The following is a 6,908-nucleotide window of genomic DNA, read 5'->3' on the forward strand; positions in this document are numbered from 1 at the left end:
AGGCCATCAGTCTAGCAGTCTTGGTTTCGCGACCTCCCTTTCGGGCAAGCCGCAAACACATGGGTGGCTTTGTATTTGGAACTACAAACCCTTTAGATAAAACAACAACCACTCAGTCAAATCACCATTAAAATACATCTAACCTATCAGCAAGCAAGACCCAACAAGAATATCAACCCATATTTGCTAAATCACACCCCAAGAATGGGGTTTTTAGCCACACATCAAGAAATAAGAAATTATACCTAACATGATAATGAAATCAACTGGGTATAAGAAATTAAACCTTGAATTAAGCAAAGGGAAGTGAATCGAGAAGACCCACTTCCAACTTGGGGAAGAAGAACTTCTTTCTTCAAGTCTCCACAAAGCCCTCCCCAAGCTTGAGAGAAAAATACTATAGACTAATAATAATTTTTACTCTAAAAATGTTCCACCCTTAAGACTACAATTCTAAGTAACATTTATAGTTTTCACAAATTGTGTTGGGGAGGATTGTTCGGCGACATTAGTCGAGATCGCCGATGAACTCGGCGATCCGCCTTTTGGTCAGCTCATCGCCTTTAGTGTCTTGCCGTTAGCATCCTTGCATTCTGGATCATTGGGCGGTACAGTGCTGCTTCGCGGAACTAATCAGCGACTCGCTGACTGCTTCTTTCCTCGCCTTTTGATCCACTTCCTTCAAGGCTTCGCGTACTGGAACGAAGGGCGGTTCATGTCATTTCGGTGACTCGCCAAGTAGAACTCGGTGATCCGCAGGATTTCATTTCTTGTTCTTCTAGGTCCTATTTGCTCCGTTTTACGCCTAAGTGTCCATGCTTCCACTAAAACTTTAAATACCTGAAACTTCAGCATTTTAATTAGGTATTGAGATAAAACAAGCATTCAAGGACACTATTTCTATTAAAATAAAGCCTTAAATGAGTCAAATTTATGGAATCATCATACATGCATAATAAATTGAGGAGGAAAAACTCAAGGAAAAGTCTAGAGAGGTAAATGGGGCTAAAAACGGTGATGGTAACTTTTCACATGAAAGGTCCGATGGGCAAGGTCGTCCGGAATTCTGACAACGGTTTTTCGGTCAAGATTCCTCCAATCCTCCTCCTAAGTTCAACAAAGATACAGTGTCTAACCCTAATCCTCAATGAGGGAATAGTAGTGGATCTTCATTGCCTATGTCTAATTGCACTAAGTGTGGAAGGAAGCACAATGATAAGTGTCTAGCCAGTAGGGATGGATGTGGGAAAAGTTGTCACAAAATGACGGATTGTCCAATGCTTGTGGCTAAAGGAATAGAGGGTAAGAATGCTACTCCTAGTGGTTCGGGATCCAATGCTCCTAAGCAAAACCGATTCTATGCTCTCCAAACCTAAGGTGAACAAGAGGATTCTCCGAATGTGGTTACCGATATGTTGAAAGTTTTCCAGCCGGATGTATAAGTTTTACTTGATCCCAGTGCTACTTTGTCTTTTGTGACGCCATATGTGGCTATGAGGTTTGATGTGCTCCCCGATGTGTTGTTAGAACCTTTTTCTTTCTCTACTTCTGTTGGTGATTCTCGGTACTCATACTTCCCACATGTTAACATGCACAACCCAAAACTACACACACCCATCCATTTAACACATTCAACTTTCACATTCAGTTACCACTACAATCAGTCAAATACAAACAACCTTCACCATTGACAAGTACAAAACAAACCCATAATCCCACACAGAAATAATCACACAGTGTTACTAATGACTTCACACGATAGACACTCAAATTCCATGAAACGAATAATTTTACTTATCAACAATCCCCAATCCCCAATCCTTCACTATACCATGTTCATACAACCCCATTCTATCCAATGCCCACATAAGATCAAACAATTCGGCAATTTCTACTCAAGACTTCGAAATACCCATTAAAAAGCAGCATACACAAATTCCCCCCACTACAAATCATACCCACAACCCCCACAACACAGAAACATTAAACACCGTTGCTAAGCTTCAAGAACACCCCAATATTTGAAGAGAATATACAAAAATACATACCTTGAATCTTGTAGTCAAGTAGAATCGGCAGAGAAAAAGGTGGAATTGCCTTCGCATTACAGATTGACGCTTGAAAAATCACAAGGGAAGAAGGGGAGGAAGAAAATCACTATTTGGGGATAAAAGTGGCGATTTTGGGGACAGAAATTTAGGGTTAAAAGTGACTTGGGTCGGCTATTTTAAAAGAAAATGGGTAAGACCCGTCTTTTTTAAGAAAGATCGAATGTATTTACCTGGTAGCGCGACGTGGCTTCATTACAGAGTGTTCTACCTCACGAAAGGAATTTAATTACTTGAGAAACAAAATTTTGGCCACCCCTCCACGACGCGCCTCCATTACGGAGATCCTTTATTTTTGACAATTTTTTTTTATTCTCGTCGAATCCAAAATTGCTAGCCTACTCCGCGACACGTGCACATTACACAGTGTTCTGCCTCCCCCTTGAAAAATAATTCTTGGCGAGGCAAAATTGTCACCTTTCTCTACGACGCGTTATGGGTCCCCATTCCTATTCCATGCACATTTTCAGCACAATAACTAGTAGTGTAAGGGCGATGGGTAGCCTCACATACCGCGCCTTTGTTTTGGTCGTGGAATGACTCATTTTTGTTTTCTATTTTCCTGATATATCATATATTTTTTATACAAATTCCTATGAATTGACATAACAAAAAGGAAAAGCAGAAATCTTATCTATTACAACGAGTCACGGGTTGCATCCCGTATAGCGCCTGATTTAACGTTGCGGCATGACCCATCTCATGACTCACTCGTCATTCAAGTTGAGCGATTCTTGCTCATGATCAATGCCATTCCCGAAGTAGTATTTTAGTCTATGCCCATTTACAAGAAAAGTGGAGGTCTTATCCTTATTTCTTAGCTCCATAGTTCCATGTTGGGTCATTCTCACCAACCCAAACGGCCCACTCCACTTAGACCGAAGTTTTCCAGTGAACAACTGAAGTCTTGAATTAAATAGTAACACCAATTGGCATGGCTCAAAGGTGCGTGACACAATATGCTTGTCATGACACTTTTTAGTTTTCTCTTTATATTACTTGGCATTTTCGTATGCGTGAAGCCTGAACTCCTCTAGCTCATGAAGTTGTGTTATTCTTTTCTTGCCCGCTAATTAAGGGTCTAGAATCAACTTCTTTATAGCCCAGTATGCATAATGCTCCAATTCCGCTAGAAGGTGACATGTTTTCCCAAACTCCATTTGATAAGGAGAAGTCCCTATCGGTGTCTTGTATGTAGTCCTGTAAGCCCACAAAGCATCATCTAACTTGTCAGCCCAATCTTTCCTTTGTGCATTCACAGTCTTCTACAAAATTATCTTCACTTCCCTATTGGACATTTCCACTTGACCGCTAGTTTGAGGATGATAGGTTGTGGTTACCTTGTGTCGCACTCCATATTTAGCCAGCGAATTTCGCATTCGAACTATTTATAAAATGCTTACCTCTATCACTTATTATGGCCCTTAGAGTTCCAAACCTGGTAAAGATGTACTTCCTGATGAACTTTACCACAACATTTGCATCATTAGTAGGTAAAGCAACAACCTTAACCCACTTGGACACATAGTCCACTGCCTCAAGTATGTACTAATTACCATAGGACATTGGGAACGGTCCAATAAAGTCTATCCCCTATACATCAAAGATCTCTACTTCTAAGATGTTGTTGAACAACATCTCATGCCTTCTAGAAATAGTGCCCATTCTCTAGCATTGATCACAACCATTAATAAAAATCGCAGCATCTTTAAATAAAGTAGGACAAAAGAAACCGGATTCCAATACCTTATGCGTTGTGCGCTCGCTTCTGTGGTGCCCACCATATGGAGAAAAGTGACAACTCTCCAATACTTGAATCGCCTCCTTTTCTTCTATACACGTTTGCACCACCTCTTCAAGTCCCTCCTTGAATAAGAAAGGCTCATCCCACATATAGAACTGAGCCTCATGTTTCAGCTTTTGCTTATGATGTGTTGAAGCCCCAAGAGGGTTTGTGAGGGTGCTCTTGGGACCTCAAGTTTTGTGCCCACTAATGAGGCTATTGCTACTGTGATAAATGATGTGAGCACTACTGATGGTGCAGAGATGATAGATGGGGGCACTACTGATGGTGCTCCCCACGATGTGAGCACTACTGATGGTGCAGAGATGATTGATGGGAGCACTACTGATGGCGTTCCCCATGTTGATCCAGCGGCCTCGGGGAAACCAGACCCACCCGCTTGTTGAGTTCTTCAGCACATTTCCACCACAAGTTTACTTCACCTTCACCCTACTCTTTATTGCTTATTTTTTGTCTTTGATGACAATAACACTTTGTTTTGTTGGGGGTGGGGTAAACGGATTATGAGTGATAGGGTGTTGTCTAAGTAACCCAACTCATAGTCCTCTCTTGTGGTTTTCTTGCCTGTGTTCTTTTCCCCCAAGAGACTATTTTTGTTTTTCTGTTGAACCGGCATGTGTTAGGATTGTATGTGTAGGACCATGAGAAAGAATAAAGCATGATGGCATGAGCATGAAAGAGGAAAATGATACCCATCCAAAAAAATGTGATATGTGCTAAAATATGTAGGCTAGAATTAGTTGAATATGTTGGCTCTGAATGTGACATGATAAGAACCAATGTGACCCCATGACTAAAGCTAAAAACATGAACTGGGTAATCTGATAATCGGATAATGAAACAAGGTGCCAAGAGTGTGTGAGGATTGTTGAATGTTCAGACAGTTTTGTGCCAATCTAGAACTTGCCCCGGTGGTTCTGCTAGGATAATCTAGGCTAGAAGTTGGGAAGTGATCATAGGTCATTGTTCAAATTAGTCCACTTAAGCCTAAAATGATCTAACCAAATGGTAGCATTGTTCCCTTTTGATCCAAATATTTGAGGCTGAGATTGACCATTTCTTTTAATTCACCTAACTCACCTTCCCTTAAAATATTGTCTTGGCCCCAGTCCCTCTTTGGACACATGCACCTTGACTTAGGCCAAAAGCCTAAGTTGAGGGTGGCTCAGTCAAAAGTGACCTTGATCTTGTCCATGGTCCGACATCGGACATTGTGCACCTCAACTAAGAAAAAATTTATAATTTGAGGGTGGCTATGAAAGAGGAAACCTAATGGAAAAAAAGGGTATGAAAAGAATTTAGTGTTAAAAAGAGAAAAACAAAGAGAGAGGATGTGACTTTGTGCAAAAAAGGCAAAGGAATGTGATAAGTGAAAGCGTGAAAAGAAATAAAGAAAAAAAAAGTGAAAAAAAAGAAAAAATATATAAAAAAGTGTCACAAAGTCAAAAGTCGCATCCTTGGTTGAAAAGAGAAAGAGAGAGAAAAAAGGATGAAAAGTTGCCGGAAGTAGGTCAAGGAAGAGGTAAAAAGCCAATGTAATGTCAAGCAGGGCAAAAAGTCACTAAAAAGTACCCAAATGTACCACACCTGACCCTGAGCCTACGTTACAAGCTAAGAAAGTGCCTATAGTGATCCTAGCAACTAGTTTGGATAGTCTAAGAGGTGAAAATAAGGGCAAGCCTATGGTATTGAGCACTAACTGTACTGGAAGCTACTTCTGAGCGTGAGCGTTGAATGAATCCTTGTACTCAAAATAATATGTATTGTGTGAAAAAGGATTTCGTTTAAAGTAAGGGCACTAGTTACATTAACGGAAAGTTGGTACCTTTGTGATTGTGAAAGAGTGTATGTTGTGTGTCTATTGGTCTATCTTTGTCATGTTTTTATCCGCATGAGTTAGCTTGTTGAGTCTAAGAGAAACAATTTGCACTAGAAAAGAGAGTTGGGATAGAAAGCCATGTGATTGCTTGAGCTTGAATGTATGCTTCTACATAAGCGTCGTTTAGAGCCTTAGTGGTGTCGCTTGAGGACAAACAACAAATTTAAGTTGAGGGTGTTGATATACCGTGAGTTTACGGTTTTTTTAATACATTTAACTTAAGGGTTTTGTGTGTCTAGTCACATTTTGTATTGGTATTAATGTGTTTTTATCATGATTGCAGGAAATAAGTTTGGACGTGGAAGTAGAAAGACACAGCTAAAGATTGTTGTAGAAAAGGGCACCTGCGGAGGTGACCTACAAACCGTAGGTCCAGTCATGGTCCGTAGGTAGTAGGCGTAGATGGGCAGGCATGGCTTGAAGGAAAAATTAGGGAATTCTTTACTAAGTGTGGAACCACGACTACAAATGGCGGACTGAAGGTCGACCTACTGGCCGTCCTGCAGTTCCATCAAATGATTCAGAAAAGGGGGTTTCACTACGTGATTTCAAAAGTCTAAGTATGAAACTACGGAGGAGGATCCACAGACCGTGAATCGAGTCATGGCCCGTACTAATGATCCGTCAAATTTCACTAAGAGGGGGAGATTTTGAGCTGTGGAAAATTGCCTAAGTCCCAAACCACGGAACGGAATTACGGACCGTAGGTCAGTCCACGATCTGTAGGTCAGTGTCATAGATCGAAACCTCGCCAGAAACTTTATTTCCTTATTTTGTTTCCTTTTTATTTGGGACATGTTTTTCTAAATATATGGCATGTAAACCTCATTTTTGGGGGTTAGACACTATTACTTTAATTCTAGTTTTTGGCTTTGGTGATTAATTTGCAACTTTAGCAATTCTTGATTTCCTAAGTTGGTTTTGAAGATTTTTACTTTAAAATTCAAGTTGAGATTCTGGGTTTCTTCTACTTATTACGTAAGTTCATGATTTCTTCATCTAAAAATATGAATTGTGTTCTTGCTACTATGGGTAACTAAATCCACGACTAGGGTTGTGGGAACAATGATCGATTAACAAAGTATGAATAGTAACTAAGTAATTCTTGAATAGTGTT

Source organism: Solanum tuberosum, unplaced genomic scaffold (genome assembly GCF_000226075.1).
Source record: "Solanum tuberosum cultivar DM 1-3 516 R44 unplaced genomic scaffold, SolTub_3.0 scf00291, whole genome shotgun sequence".
Taxonomy (NCBI): Eukaryota; Viridiplantae; Streptophyta; class Magnoliopsida; order Solanales; family Solanaceae; genus Solanum; species Solanum tuberosum.